This window comes from Chlorocebus sabaeus, chromosome 3 (genome assembly GCF_047675955.1).
Source record: "Chlorocebus sabaeus isolate Y175 chromosome 3, mChlSab1.0.hap1, whole genome shotgun sequence".
Classification (NCBI taxonomy): Eukaryota; Metazoa; Chordata; class Mammalia; order Primates; family Cercopithecidae; genus Chlorocebus; species Chlorocebus sabaeus.
In genome coordinates this window covers 49,631,768-49,646,109 of record NC_132906.1, presented here as the reverse complement: position 1 = coordinate 49,646,109, position 14,342 = coordinate 49,631,768, and the positions used below count along the sequence as shown (strand labels likewise).

At 33.9% G+C, this 14,342-nt stretch overlaps 1 pseudogene; it reads left to right on the top strand.

The window, feature by feature from the left end:
- Window positions 1-13,009: 13,009 nt before the first annotated feature.
- LOC103214565 (nucleophosmin pseudogene) lies at window positions 13,010-13,895 on the top strand (annotated as a pseudogene).
- The last annotated feature ends 447 nt before the right edge of the window (window positions 13,896-14,342 follow it).

The window sequence follows — 14,342 nt, the reverse complement described above, 5'->3', positions numbered from 1 at the left end:
GCATGATTCAACTGCCTTCCCAAGCTTTAAAAAATATAACTTTGATATATGTCTCACAAGTGCAGCACAATAGTTTTCATGCTCACGTTTGTTAAGATTTACTGCAGCCATTAAAGAACAGAAGGGCTCTTTGGTGGCAATCCTCAGACATACCAAATATCCCAAAGCAAAACCTTCTACAAATCAGAGATTAAGGTACTGACAAAAATTTCCACTTGATTGCAGTTTTCCCCTTTAAACCTTATATCAAGAGTGACTATCTTTTCGATCAAATCTCTTAGGGAGGTGAATAGATAGGTTTTTTCCCTCTTGGAGGAAAATATCAACTGAGAGATAAAAAGTGACATTTTATGTGTCTTGTCCAAAAGTCAGTCGATTTATTTAAAAAACGGTGTGTGAGCCTGACCTATACATGAAGTCTGTGGCATGTCTCTTGTCAAGTATTGATCACTTAAGTCTTTACTGTTTGCCTACTGCAATGTAGCTAATAATCTCTTTTTATTTAGTTTGTGGCTTTGAATTCTTATCATGGCTTTGCTGATTTCTCTGGGACCTATTAGATCTTGCTTTTGCTGTGCAAATGGCTACGGAAATTAAGCTTGCTGAAGCACTATTCCTGGGCAAACACTCTTTGTTTTCTCTCAGTTCACGTGTCAAGTCGTTTGCATGCAGATAGGGTACATTTGGAAGCAGCGGGTGCCATCAATCTTCATAACTTTGCTATATACATCGTTTCACCTCTCCCTGGTTCAATGGGAGATTGTAAAGGATGGCTGAGCAATCAGGCTATTCCCTTTGACTGACATCAGATATTTCTATCTAACTCACTTCAGCACTTTCGGTTCAATGCTGGACGCTTAGAAAATAAGGCACTAGGTGATGTGGTCAAATGTCCACATATTTTAGCATATTTACCATCTCTCCTAAATTTCAAAATTGTGTTTTTGAACTTCATTTACAAATCAGAAGCAAAGCTGAATTTTGTTGGTTTATGTATGTCCTCCACTCATATTATTGTCCAAAATTCTTGAAGGGTTAGTACAATGGTTGCCTTACTGCCTACATGACTTCATTGAGTTATCTCTCATGGAACTGAGAGTATAAGTCATTTACTTATTATTAATAACAGTTACAGAAAGTGACTCACATTGATGGCCTTTATGCTTCGCTTGTTTGCATTCTAAGATGATCTGCAATAAATGAATTAAACTTCAATCATTTTCAAGGCAGTAGTTGACATAGATTGAGGAAGTTATAATATGTATATTACAGTTTAAAAGTGTCATTGTGCCACATATTCTCTGTATGTGTGTTCATGTATGTCTTGGTGTATAGCTGTATATATAGAGATACAGATATAAAAATAAAAGGAGAGAGGAATGTGCTATTCTGTTATATATCCAGATGAGTGAATTGACCAATAGTGTTCAGAGTTATACATTAAACTCAGTGTGTCTACTGCTTCCAATTAACAGATCGAAGAAATAACTCAACAGTAAACCTAAATTATATTGACTACATATAATATCCACAAATTTTCATTTGTGTTTTTCTTGAAATGATTTTGGTATCAAAATGTCACGATGGAACTACTATAGATAGAAAAGTAAGAAATAAGATAATTACTTTTTAATTTGAAAGCCATATCCAATGATCACTTGCATTCGCTCATCAAGTTTATGTATAAATATTGGAGCCATATTATGGATACATAAATGAGAATGATAAAGGAAGAAGGTAAAATTTTAGCAGCTGCTAAAATTGTTCTAATCAATAATGACATAGAAAGATTCAAACTCTTTCCAAATTGACAGAATCCTTTAGTACTTCAAATGTTCTGTTTGGTTTATAAATAAATGTATGTTGAAGACTTCATGAAAACCTCTCAAACATTCTTAAATCTGAATTCTGAATTGTTGAATAAATTTAAAATTGTGAAAAAGTCTTTGTACATGCCTCTGTGTGTGTGTTTGTAGACTCACTAATGAAAATATATAATTCTTATGCTTGTTCACTGAAAACAAAGTTATAAATTAGGATATTTTAGAAAATATATTCTAAGGAATATATGTAATTTATTTATTATTGATAACTGCATTAAAATGGTAGTTATGTGTTAAAAATATAAATGTTCTCAGAATTTATGATTCCTCTTTAATGTATGTAATATTATTTAACCCTATTGTTTCTGAATAATTAGAATCTTAATGAATTCAAATTAGAATGTATTTATTAGGTTGGTGCAAAAGTAATTGAATTTTGGTCATTACTTTAATGGCAGAAACTGCAATCTAATATTTTGAGTAGTTAAAATGTGTAAACATAATTATTAGCCATCTCATTTGTCCTTTGTTCTTCTTTTATTAATAAGTAATTGGAAGTCTAAAATTACATTTATCCATTATCAGTCTTTTCCTTTAAAGACTCTTTGTCCTCTCCATCTCACACTCAAAGTCCAATCATGTGGCAGCAACAAGGAGCAGTTATATCCTGAGGAAACTCTGGACATAGTTGCTTAGTCCAGAGATGAACAGTAGGTGTAAGCTGATCAATCAGAGTTATTCTCTGGAACATGACCAGGATGTACACAATAAAGTAATCTCTTTTTTGTCAGAATAACTTTTTCTACATAAAAAGTACTTAGAGGCAGGGCATGGTGGCTCATGCCTGTACTCCCAGCACTTTGGGAGGCAGAAGTGGGCAGATCACCTGAGCTCAGGAGTTGGAGACCAGCCTCGCCAACAAAGCGAAATCATGTCTCTAACAAGAATACAAAAATTAGCTGGGTGTGGTGGCGCATGCTTGTAGTCTCAGCTAGTCGGGAGGCTGAGGCAGGAGAATCGCTTGAACCCAGGAGGCAGAGGTTGCAATGAGCGGAGATCACGCCACTGCACTCCACCATGAGCGACAGAGCGAGACTCCATCTCAAAAAAAAAAAAAAAAAAAAAGGTGCTTAGAGAAATGCTTAGCATAGAATAAGCTCATAAAAAGTGCCAGTTATTGTTAATTTATTATTATTGTTTGTAGATTTAGAGAATGGGAGAGTTAAAATCTTGTTTTTAAATTACAAAAGCCAGTCTTTTTTTTTCTTATTTTGAGGCAGTGTCTCACTTTGTCCCCCATGCTAGAGTGCAGTGGCAGGATCATGGCTCACTGCAGCCTTGACCTCTTGGGCTCAATTGATCCTCCCACCTCAGTCCCCCACCCCCCAGTAACTGGAACTAGAGACATGCACCACCACGCCTGGCTAATTTTTTAACATTTTGTAGAGACAGGGTCTCACTATGTTACCCAGGCTGGTTTCTAATTCCTGGGCGCAAGTGATTCTCCCACCTGGGCCTTCAAAAGTGCTGAGATTACAGGCATGAGCCATTGCACCCATCCTTAAAGGCCAATCTTATAGACAGTTTGCAAAGAGGCTCCCATGTGCAGCAGTGGGAATGCAAACAAATCTGAGGACCAAGCAGAGGATTTCATTGTCAGAATAGTTGAGCCCCAGAGAAGCCTGGCATGCCATAGAAAAGTCTGGTTTTTGACTGGGAAATAATGTGACCTTAACCCATGTGATAGGAATATCTGCTTTGATTTTTCTTTTTTTTTTTTTTTGAAATCTTGTATATTCAGTTTCCTCTGAACTTACTGGTCCTGCAGAAATGTCCCACTCATCCACATTTTGCATTGGCACACATTTCTTGTTTGAGATGTTGCAAAGTTCCCTCTGTTTCAGGACTGTAACACTCCTTCTCCAATCAGGATCTGCTCCCACTTCCCACTACTACTATAGAATTAAGTTACATCTGCTGAAGATATGAAAAAGAGAGAGAGAGAGACAGAGAGAGAGAGAGAGAGACAGAGAGACAGAGAGAGACAGAGAGACAGAGAGAGAGAAAAGAGACTTTAAAAAATTAAAAAATCAAAGGATCTGAAAGACCTAACTAGCATGTACCACCAGAAAACAAGAGTGTGAGGGACTGAATTTTGAAGTCCTTTGGTGATTAGAGAATTTATTGATTTTGGAGCATTGACCTGAAATACTTGAAAAAGACTCCAGGACACGAGGTAAACTTGCTACTAGGATGACTTGTAGAAACAGGGACAAATCAATAGCCTACTCTAAGTGACACTGAAATGTCAGAATTACCATTGCACACTGTGAAGCAATGGGTTAAAATACTCAGAAATTAGGCTTACTGGAATGGCAATTTTATATAAGGGCTTAAAATGTGTCAAATTATGTTACAAGGGAATATCAGATGATACGCCATTTACCAAGTATACTAAGAATATGTTAGTGAAGGGGCATCAGGAAATGTTTAAGCCATGTTTGACAGTATGAGAGGCCATTAGGGAACCAGGCTTGTTGACATCCAGCAGGATGGTAGGACTCTGAAACAATGGTCCTTAAGTATTGACAGTCAACTGGATGCAGTTAGTGATGTGTGGCAAGGTCAAAAGGGCACATGAGGAACCTCACCCATAGCAAATTAAAGAAATGGTATCCCTAATTATAGAAATTGGCAACTCAGGGAAAAAATGATTGGGCATTAAGCAAAAGGGACTTACTCATTTTTAATCATTTAATGAAAGCAAAAATGGATGAGCAGGAGGCTGAGGGATATCACTGTAAAAAAGTCAGCACTTCTTTCCTAGTTTTTAGTATTGAGAATGTATTTTGACCCAGATTCTTCAAGTGCTGGAATCCCAAGTGGAAAAGTCCTGCAGCACCAATGCAAGTGTACAACTGAGATAAATACGTACTGAGGGAAGAGAAATCTTCAAATATTTGGAGGTCTCTTGGATGCGGGCCATTAATAACGAAGGATATGGAGAATCATAATGGCACTCTTATTAGATCAGGGGAATTTGGAATACATGTAACAAGTGAGGTCTTGTCCAAGGTTTGACTCCCGCTGACTCCAGTAGCCCTCACATTTCCTATAGACCCTCCATAGCTCTCACCAACAAGGACCTCACAGTTGCCAACATCATAAACATCAGTTGCTTGAACTGACAAGGCACCATGTTTCTCCAGACCTGGAAGCAACCACATCCCTCCACACATGGTGTGAGGTGCCATAGCACTTTCTAGCATGCCTCTCAACTTCTGCAGTTGGAGGTCTTTCTCTACCAACCCCAGTCTGTAAGTCAGGAATAGGTGACTGCTTCTTCCAATGTGCAGATACCTATGCAAGGCGATGATCAGGAAGAATCAGGAAAACATGACACCAGCAAAAGAACACAGTAAACTTCTAATAACTGACACCAGAGAAATGAAGATTCGGCCAGGAACAGTGGCTCACGCTTGTAATCCCAGCACTTTGGGAGGCTAAAGTGGGTGTTTTTAGATCATGGGGTCAGGAGTTCAAGACCAGCCTGGCCAACATGGTGAAATCCCCTCTCTACTAAAAATGCAAAAATTAGCCGGGTCTGGTGGCAGATGCCTATAATACCAGCTACCCAGGAGACTGAGGCAGAAGAATCATTTGAATCTGGGAGGCAGAGTTTGCAGTGAGCCAAAATCATGCCATTGTACTCCAGCCTAGGCAAGAGAGCAAGACTCCATCTCAAAAAAAAAAAAAAAAAAAAAAAAAAAGAACAAGAAAACAAGAAAAAAAAAAAAAAAAAAAGGAAAAGGAAAAGAAATGAAGATGCACAAATTACATCACAAATAATTTAAAATAATAATTCTAAAGAAGTTCAGTGAGCTACAAGGGAACACAGATGAACAATTTAACAAAACCTGGAACACAACAAAGGAACAAAATGAAAAGTTCAACAGAAAAAAGAAAACATAAAGAAGAAGAAAACAAATTTCTGAGATGCAGAATACAAGTGAGATAGAAAATGGGAGCATCAATAGCAGACTCAAAGCAATACCATAAATAATAGAAAATTTCAATACCCTACTTTCAACAATAGATAGATCATCCAGACAGAAAATCAATAGAAAACATTTGACTTACCCTACACCACAGACCAAATAAACCTAACAGGCACATATAGAATATTCTATCCAAAAGCAAAACAATATTTTCCCAGATAGGTTGTATGTTAGGCCACAAAACAAGTCTTATGAAATCCGAGAATATTGAAATCACATCAAACATCTTTCTGAATACAATGGTATGAAACTGGAAATCAATAACAGAAAATTGAAAAATAAGCAAATATGTGGAAATTAAACCACATGCTTCAAAAGACTAATGTGTCAAAGAAGAAATCAAAATGGAAATAAACAAAAGTCTTGAGACAAATGAAAATGGAAATACAACATACCACAACTTATGGGGTGCAGGAAAAGCAGTTATATTAATAAAAGCGAGGTTCATGGTGAAAAACATCTAAATGAGGAAAAAAGAAAGAACTCAAAAAAATGAAAAACCTAGATTTACATAGCAAGAAACAAAAAAAAGGAGAACAAAACTAAGCTCAAAGTTAGCAGAAGGAAGAAAATGATCAACATAAGAACAGAAATAAATGGAGACTAAAAAGACAATATAAACTGTCAGTGAAACAACAAATTGGTGTTTAAAAATATAAACAAAATGGCAAACTTTTAGCTAAACTAAGAAAAAAATTGAAAAATGTCAAATAAATAAAATCAGAAGTGAAAGAGGAGACATCATGACTGATACCACAGAAACACAAGGAATCATAGGCAACTGCTGTGAACAATACACATAAAATTGGATAGCCTAGTAGAAATGAATGAATTCCTAGACCCATTTAACCTAGCCAGACTAAATCAAATCATAATGAAGTAGAAAATCTGAATAGACCAATAGTAACTGAGGAGATAGAATCAGTAATGAAAAAATCTCTCAACAAAGTAGAGCCCAGGACCAGATGGCTTCACTGATGAAGTCTACCAACTATTTAAATAAAAAGATATTAATTCTCAAAGTCTTCCAAATAATTGAAAAGGAGGGAATACCTTCACTTATTTTTCAAGGCTAGCATTAACCTGATAATAAAGCCAGACAAGGAAACTACAATAAAAGAAAATTACAGATGTATTTCATTGATGAACATGGATGCAAAAATTCTCAACAAATACTATAAAGTGAATTCAGTAGCACGTTAACAGGATCATCCACAAAGATCAGGTGGGATTTATCCCCAGGATGCAAACATGGTTTAACATATGCAAATCAGTAAATGTGGTAGTCTACATTAAAATATTGAAGAATAAATATTCTATGATCATCTCAATGAGCAAATTTAACATCCTTTTATAATAAAAGTTATCAACAAATTAGCTACAGAACGAATGTAAATGTACCTCAACACAGTAAAGGCCATATATGACAAGCACACAGCTGACATCATACTTAACAGTGAAAAATTCTCTGAAAAGTTTTCCTCTAAGATCCCAAACAAGACAAGGATGCCCACTGTAACCATTTTTATTCAACAAGACAATCTAGCCAAAGAAATTAGGTGAGAAAAAGAAGTAACAGACATCAAAAAGAGCAAGGCAAAGGTAAAGTAATATCCATTTGCAGATGACCTGATCCTATGTATAGACTCCTCTAAAGACTCCATAATAAAATCTGTTTGAACTAATAAAATAATTCAATAAAGTTGCAGAATATGAAATCAGTGTGCAAAAATCAGTTGTATTTCTATACACTACTAGTGACTTCTCTGAGAGATAAGGAAAACAATCCCATTGCAAACAGCATAAAATGCAACACAGTATTTAGAAATATATTTAACCAAGGAAATAAAAGATCCGTACACTAAAATCTATAAGACATACTACCCAAAGAAATCTACAGATTAAATGCAATCCCTTTCAGAATTCCCATGGCATTTTTTCACAAAACAAAATAAAATAATCCTAAAATTAATTTGGAACCACAAAAAAAAATCCAAATAGGAAAATCAATCTTTAGGCAAATAGAATAAAGCTGGGGGCATCACATTTCTTGATTTGAAACTCTACTTTAAAGCTATGGTAATCAAAACAATGTATTACTGGCATAAAAACAGGCACATAGATGAATGAAACAAAATAGAGCATTTAGAAATAAACTCACGCATATGGTCAACTAATTATTTACAAAGGTGCTGAAAAGGCTGACTATCCTGTCACTTCAAGAAATAGTGTTTGGACAACTGGATGTCCACATGCAAAAGAATAAAACTGGAACCTTATTTTACACCACACCCAAAAATCAACTAAAAATGAATTAAAGGCTTGAAATCATAATAGCCCTGGAAGACATATGGAAAAGGCTCCCTGATACTGATCTTGATACTGATTTTTTTGTATGACACCAGCAGTGCAAGGAACAAAAGCAAAATTAGTCAATGGGCTTACATCAAACTCAAAAACTATTGCACAGGAAACAGTTAATAAAATGAAAAGGCAACCTTCAGAATGGGAAGAAGCTATTTGTAAACTATATATCTGATAAGAGTTAATATCAAAAATATACAAGGTACTCAAAAACTGAATAGCCAAAAAAAAAAAAAAAAAAAGTAAAACATAAAAAAAAAAAAAAAAAAAAAAACAAACCTGATTTAAAAATAGCAAAGGACCTGAATAGACATTTCTCCAAAGGCCAACAAAAAGCCAACAGGTATGCCACAGAATGAACGTTTTATTTTTTGCTTAGCAAATTTATTCACTGTTGGATTTTTTTTTTTAATGGAAAAACATATCAGCAATTTCTTTTTTTCCCCCCATTGTTTTCTTTTGGAGTGCTTTTTTCCCAGTATTACTGAGGTATGATTGAAAAATAAAAATGGAATATATTTATGATGTATAACATAATGTTTTCGTATACATATACATCGCAAAATGATTAACATAATAAAGTTAATTAACATATCCATGAATTAAATAATTACTATTTTTTATATATGTGTATGTTTGGGCATTGGGGGGTAAGAACACTTGAGATATACTCTCTTAGCATATGTTGGGGCACTGGGGGTTAAAAACACTTGAGATATACTCTCTTAGCATATTTTATGTATACAATACAATATTAACTATAGTTATTACACTGTAGGTTAGGCCTCCAGAACTCATTCATTTTATAATTGAAAGTTTCTTTGACCCTTTGACCAATATCTTCTGTTTTCTGCCACATCCCAGGCCCTAACAACCCAAATTCTACTCTCTGTTACTTATGCATTTAACACTTTTTTAGATTTTACATGCAAATGAGATCATGCTATCTCTCTCTTTCTATGTTTAGCTTATTTCACTTAACGTAATGTTCTATGGGTTTCTCCATGTTGTTGGCAAATGGCAGTATTTCCTTTTTTAAGGCCAAATAATAATGCATGGTGTTCTTTATCCATTCATTTGTTGTATGACACATAGCTTGTTTCTATATTTTAGCTATTGTGAATAATGTTGCAATGAACAGGAGAGTGCAAATAACTCTTCAAGAATGTGACTTTTTTTCCCCTTTTTGGATATATACCCAGAAGTGGAATTGCTAGATCACAGGGTACTTCTATTCTTAATTTTTAAAGAACTTTAATACAGCTTGCCATAATGATTGTGCATTCTCATCTACAGTGACAAGGGTTCCTTTTTCTCCAGTCTTCTCCAAGACTTTTTTCTCTTTTTGATAATAGCTATTCTAACAGCTGTGGGACAATATCTCAATCTGGTTTTGATTTGCATTTCTCTGATGATTAGTGATGTTGAGTACTAATCACATCACATTTTTTTAATGGCGCTGGGATAACTGGCCTATTGTTTTCGTTAGCTTTGTCAAAGATCTGATGACTGTAGGTGTGCAGAATTATTTCTGGGCTCTTATTTGGTTGTATTGGTCTATGTGTCTGTTTTTGTACCAGTACAATGCTGTTTTGGTTACTCTAGCCCTGCAGTATAGTTTGAAGTTGGGTAATATAATGCTTTCAGCTTTATCCTTTTTGCTTAGGATTGCCTTGCCTATTTGGGCTCTTTTTCTGGTTCCATATGAATTTTAAAATAGTTTTTTTCTGTTTAGTTTTGTGAAGAATGTTATTAGTAATTTGATAGGAATAGCATTGAATCTGTAATATGCTTTGGGCAGTAGAGCCATTTTATTTATATTGATTATTCGTATCCGTGAGCATGGAATGTTTCTCCATTTGTTTGTTTCATCTCTGATTTCTTTGGACAGTGTTTTGTAATTCTCACTGTAGAGACCTTTTACCTTCCTAGCTAGCTGTATTCTTAGGTATTTTATTCTTTTTGTGGCTACTATGAATGGGATTGCATTCCTGATTTGGTTCGCAGCTTGACTGTTTTTGGTATAAAGGAATGCTGGTGATTTTTGTATATTTATTCAAAAGTTCCTTTAATGAATCAGCAAACATACAACTTAAAACTGCAGTATTGTATGAAATTATTTTAGTATGTTTTTCTTTTTGAGTATTTGTGCTTATGTGTTTTTATTCACATATTAATATACACGGTAATTAAGGTGGCTTTGCTTTCTTCACAATTTTCATTTGAATGATATTATAACTCAAATGTTGAAGTATTAATTTATAATTTTATGCAATTGTAAGTACATGAACATATTTTCAAATTGATAAGTTTTGCAAATACTACAAATTTCAATGAAATTAACAATCAAAATAGTGGATAGAAGTTTAAAACCTTTCTTGTGGTATATTACAGTTTAAAATATACCTTTATGTAAAATAATGGTAATACAATTACATTCTCACAAAATTGTTAGTTTTGTTTTGCCCATTGTCCCTATGCTTTAGAGAAAACAACACCAGATGTCTAGAGTGTCATTACACTACTAAGCATAGCATTCAAGTCTTGAAAATGGAATCTTGAAATCCACTAGTTTTGTTGCACACACTTGTAAGACTTAACGCAATGTATGCTACTAAAAAGTTTTAGTATGCCTAGGAAATTAACTTATAAAATAAAAAGTTTAAAGACAAGCAATCATTTAAGAAAAAAGAAGACTTTTCTATTTTTTCCCAAAAATATTTGAGTATAAATTAAGGGACACTTTATTTTTAATATCTTTAGATTTTTTTTTAAAAATTGTGCCTGATATACACATAGATATGTATTACTCAAAGTGATTATTCTAGCTATATGCTGGAATCTTAATTTCTAATACTTTATAGAAATATTTATTCATCAGCAGCATTACTATGTAACATTAAATAGGTGATAACATTAGTTTATTTTAATTTTTCTTTTTACTTTCTATTATGCTTTCTCTCCTTGTGAATACTGAAGATGTACCAATACAAATAGTTGTATTTTTCTTTAATCCAGTTCAGCTAGACAAAGTCTTAATCTATAGTTCTGGTTTGTTTTACCAAAATCCTACTAAGTTTTAGAAAGCATGATTTTCTGAAATCTCAAATAGGTAAAAATGGCCAATTACTTGGTTTTAGCTTTTCTTCAGTAAATTTCATACAATACAGATAAGATTATGGATATTAAAGTAGACTAATTTTAATTAAAATATCTATACTTCTTGAAATACAAATTATATAAAAGAGAATAAGATAAAACTCTCGCGTACAATACAATGTCAGTGTATGATTTTGCATGTTATATAGGTAAACATGAAATCTAAGGAATCACAACAAATTTTAAAGTAATACACATGCTTTAAATAATTGATATGGATATATGTGGCTAAAGGAAAAACCCTAAAAGAAGCAAAGTAATAAACATGACTATTTTGCTTAAAGAATAACAGGATATAGCTAGACTCTTGAATTTGTAGGTTCAAGATATGAAAGATATTTATACTATCAATGTTAAGAGTTTGCATAGCTTTTGATGTTCTTTAAAAATTCAAAATATATAATGTAAATATCTAAAGAGTATGTAATTTTAATTCTCAATAATTTACTTTTTCTAAATGCTAGATATTCAAATTCTTTCCTGCTTCATTTAATCTAAGAAATTAATTCTACTTTTAGCAGCATATTTACAGAAATCCAAGCTATAAAGGCACCTGCTTATAAGACAGGTGGTGCTATCTGCTTATATATGAGGGATAGGATCAAGAATAAAAGATTGAATTTATTAAAGAACAGCAAGGTACAATTTGTCCTCAAAAGTAAGTAGCCCTACGTTTAAAAAAAAACTGTGCTCTAGAGGAGCTCAGGGAATCATGAGTAAAATGTGTGAAATATCAAGAATAATTCAGAAAAATTATAGTGTTAAATATCAGCAAAGGAAATACATCTTTCCTCCTACAACCTTCTCTTCCCATTTTCTTCTTTACTTTTAAATGTCATCTCTGTTCTCAAATTATTTAGGATAGTGCTTGCAAAAGGGTAGTATAATTTCTAGGTAATTTGACATATCCCTTAGATAAAACTGTTGTTTGTATATTTCTTTATTTGTGCTTCATTTAATATGAGTCCACTATTTTGTATGACTTAAATGGGTCAAAATTTAACAAAATCATATGAAAGGTGTCAGCTTTCCAAAGGGAGTAGCTTGATTTATCTTTGGATTTTTTTAACCTCATTTCATAAAGTCTTCTTTTTTTGTAAGTGATTTACATGCAATTCTTTCATTTTATATATGCAAATATATAATCATAAGTTTAAATTATAAATTTAAATTTAGAGTAACACCGTAATGAGATATGCCACAGAGTAATTTTACATTCATTACTAGTTAATTATACCAATCGGTTAATCCATATGTTAGGGAAAGTTTTGATTTTGTTCTTTAACATAAATATTAAAACCACACATTTTTAACTTATTTTCTCTAATGAGTAATTAGAGCTGAAAGCACATATTCAAACAATTGAAATTCTTCTGCTTTGATGTAAAAGGACAACATTGTTCACACATTTCTTAGAACTAATTCAGACCCTTGGAAGAAAACAATTTAAAAAATAAATTTTTATAAGCTCATATAAGATTGAAATATGCGATATTAAAAACTCAATGTCCCTGACGTGATTCTGTCCTGAGTGGCTGTTCTCTTGAGCAGTGGTCGTTTATCTCCACCCGCCTTCTCCCCCACCTAAGTGCATGCCGCCACCCAATGGAAGATTCGAGGGACATGGACATGCCCCCCGGAGGCCCCAGAATTATCTTTTCAGTAGTGAATTAAAGGCCGACAAAGATTATCACTTTAAGGTGGATAATGATGAAAATGAGCACCAGTTATCTTTAAGAACGGTGAGTTTAGGGTCTGGTGCAAAGGATGAATTGCACATTGTTGAAGCAGAGGCAATGAATTACGGAGGCAGTCCAACTAAAGTAGCGCTGGCAACTTTGACAATGTCTGTACAGCCAATGGTTTCCCTTGGGGGCTTTGAAATAACACCACTAGTGCTCTTACGGTTGAAGTGTGGTTCAGGGCCAGTGCATATTAGTGGACATCACCTAGTAGCTGGGAAGGAAAATGCAGAGTCAGAAGATGATGAGGAGGAGGATGTGAAACTCTTAAGTACATCTGGAAAGCTTTCTGCCCCTGGAGGTGGTAGCAAGTTTCCACAGAAAAAAATAAAACTTGCTACTGATGAAGATGATGATGAAGCTGATGATGATGAAGAAGATGATGATGATTTCGATGAGGAAGAAACAGAAGAAAAAGCATCAGTGAAAAAAATCTATATGAGATACTCCAGCCAAAAATGCACAAAAATCAAATCAGAATGGAAAAGACTCAAAAACCATCATCAACACCAAAATCAAAAGGACAAAAATCCTACCAAAAAAAACAGGAAAAAACTCCTGAAACACCAAAATAACCTAGTTCTGTAGAAGACATTAAAGCAAAAATGCAAGCAAGTATAGAAAAAGGTGGTTTCCTTCCAAAAGTGGAAGCCAAGTTCATCAATTATGTGAAGAACTGCTTCCAGATGATTGACCAGGAGTCTATTCAAGATCATTGGCAGTGGAGGAAGTCTCTTTTAAGAAAATAATTCAAACAATTTGTCAAAAATTTTCTCTCTTATTTTATTTCTGTTAACAGTTGATATCTGGCTGTCCTATTTATAATACAGAGTGAGAACTTTCCCTACCATGTTTGATAAATGTCCAGATTCCGCTGACAAGAATGTGTTGTCCAAAATGCCTGTTTAGTTTTTAAAGATGGAACTCCATCCACCCTTTGCTTGATTTTAAGTATGTGTGGAGTGTTATGATAGGACATAACAATAGTGGTAGTCAGACATGGAAATGGTGGGGAAACAAAAATATACATATGAAATAAAACTCAGTATTAAAAAGGCAAACTCAATGTATTAACTTTAAAATTTAATCACCATGTCAAACAATTCAAAGAAACAAAATAAATTATTTGAAAATGAAAATTTTGTCACAGATGAGAAATGAAGCCACAAGTAAATTGGCAGTAAGCAATGAAGGAA